The sequence below is a fragment of the Myotis myotis genome, unplaced genomic scaffold, assembly GCF_014108235.1.
Source record: "Myotis myotis isolate mMyoMyo1 unplaced genomic scaffold, mMyoMyo1.p scaffold_m19_p_1, whole genome shotgun sequence".
Taxonomy (NCBI): Eukaryota; Metazoa; Chordata; class Mammalia; order Chiroptera; family Vespertilionidae; genus Myotis; species Myotis myotis.
In genome coordinates, this window is record NW_023416313.1 from 95,391,737 (window position 1) to 95,394,263 (window position 2,527).

A 2,527-nucleotide genomic window follows, 5' to 3' on the forward strand; every position below is an offset into this window, starting at 1 on the left:
GTCCTAAAAACTTACATGACATTACCAATATCAATTTGTGAGGCTGAAACTTTTCTAAACTATCTATACTAATAAAAGGGTAATATGCTAACTAGACTGGACATCTTCCAGACATCCTTCCAGATGTCCTTCCGGACAAAGTCACAGTGGTGGAGGCCGAGGTAGAGGTGATTGGGGTGATCAGGCTAGCAAGGGAGGGCAGTTAGGGGTGACCAGGCCGGCAGGAGAGGGCAGTTAGGGGCGACCAGGCCGGCAGGAGAGGGCAGTTAGGGAGATCAGGCTGGTAGGAGAGGGCACTTAGGGGTGATCAGGCAGGCAGGGGAGCAGTTAGGGGCATCAGGTAGGCAGGCAGAGTGGTTAGGGACAATTAGGCAGGCAGGCAGGTGAGTGATTGGGAGTCAGCAGTCCCGGATTGTGAGAGGGATGTCTGACTGCCGGCTTGGGGTCAGGTCCGAGGGGTCCCGGATTGGAGAGGGTGCAGGCTGGGCTGAGGGACACCCCCCCCCCCATGCACGAATTTTGTGCACTAGGCCTCTAGTCCTATATAATAAAAAGCTAATATGCAAATCAACCGAATGGCAGAAAAACCAGTTGCTATGACGTGCACTGACCTCTAGGGGGCAGACGTTCAGTGCAGGAGCTGCCCCCTGGTGGTCAGTGCGCTCCCACAGTGGGAGGCCGCTCACCCAGAAGCCGGGCTTACGGCTGGCGAGTGCAGTGTTGGCAGTGGGAGCCTCTCCCACCTCCATGGCAGTGCTAAGGATGTTCAACTGACAGCTTAGGCTCACTCTCCATGGGGAGCAGGCCTAAGCCACCAGTCAGACATCCCGGGAGGGCTCCCAGACTGCAAGAGGGCGCAGGCAGGGCTGAGGGACTCCCATCCAAGTGCACGAATTTCGTGCACCAAGTCTCTAGTCAATAATAAAACACAAATTTTGATCAACCATGCTAGAGGAAACATTGACTCATTGTTGTATTCTCTCTGTGAAAACATTACAAAATTGGTGCCATCAAGAATAGCAACCATGCCCCAACCGGTTTGGCTCAGTGGATAGAGCGTCAGCCCGTGGACTGAAAGGTCCCAGGTTCGATTCCAGTCAAGGGCATGTACCTTGGTTGAGGACACATCCCCAGTAGGGGGTGTGCAGGAGGCAGCTGGTCGATGTTTCTCTCTCATCGACGTTTCTAACTCTCTATCCCTCTCCCTTCCTCTCTGTAAAAAATCAATAAAATATATTAAAAAAAAAAAAAGAATAGCAACCAGGACATCATCTCCCCCAGCCGCTGCCGGGAGTTTGTTGTGCGATGGCAGCGCAGAGCCGAGGGAGCGAGCCATGACCGGGCTCCTGGACGCGGTGCACAGAGTCGCTCTGGCAGCCGCGGACTCGGCATGTTCTACGCTGTGAGGAGGGGCCACAAGGCCGGGGTCTTCCTGACCTGGAACCAGTGCAGATCGCAGGTGGACCGCTTCCCAGCCGCCGGGTTCAAGAAGTTTGCCACCGAAGAGGAAGCCTGGGCCTTCGTCAGGAACCCGGGGAGCCCTGGATCGACAGGGCAGGAAGATAAGCTCTGCAAGAATCACAAGTGAGAGCCAGCAAGCGATGCCGGGAGCCCCTGGCTGCAGCGGAGGAGAACGGGGAGCCGCCGGCAAAGCATGTGAAGCAGGCCGGGGAGGCAGCCCCTCCGGTGGGCAAGGACACCTTCTCTTACATGGGCGAATACGTCGTCGTCTACACGGACGGCTGCTGCAGCAGCAATGGGCGCCAGCGGGCCCGCGCGGGCATCGGCATGTACTGGGGGCCCTGCCACCCTTTAAATGTGGGCATTAGACTTCCTGGGTGACAGACAAATCAAAGAGCAGAAATTCACCCTGCAAAGCCATAGAGCAACCCAGGGTTCCGAACATCAAGAAGCTGGTTCTATACACAGACAGCATGTTTACCATCAACGGCATCACCAGCTGGGTCCAGGGCTGGAAGGAGAACGGATGGAGGAGGAGCGCCGGGAAGGCGGTGACCAACAAGGAGGACTTCATGGAGCTGGACAGGCTTGTCCAGGGTGTGGACATCCAGTGGATGCACGTTCCTGGTCACTCGGGATTTGCAGGCAACGAGGAGGCCGACAGGCTAGCGAGAGAAGGAGCTAAGCAGGCGGAGGGCTGAGCGGCCATGCGCCCTGGGACATCGGTCACTTCCCGCGTGAGCGGTGAGACCGCACGAGGGGAGAGACCCTTCCACGCCCACTCAGGAGCAGCTGGTGTCCTGACTCCCGTGATGACCTGCACAGTCATGGGTTCGAGGTGTAAAACTTCCTGGCGAGCCAGCTTGATTGGGCGTCTGCACTCCCATTGCTCTCACTGCAGCCTGGACACAGTGCTGGGAGTTGACTTCCTGAGGATGCGCTAATAAACCTTGGCTAAGCAAAAAAAAACAAAAGAAAAGAAAAAGAAAAAAGGAATACACAACCAAAAAAAAAAAAATGCAGGGGAAAAAAAGTCTTAGAGAGGTGTGTCAGAGAGTTAATTAAA

The 2,527-nt window shown here is 55.5% G+C and overlaps 1 pseudogene; it reads left to right on the forward strand.

Moving 5' to 3' along the window:
* The first annotated feature begins 1,334 nt into the window (after window positions 1-1,334).
* On the forward strand, window positions 1,335-2,275 carry LOC118658137 (annotated as a pseudogene).
* The last annotated feature ends 252 nt before the right edge of the window (window positions 2,276-2,527 follow it).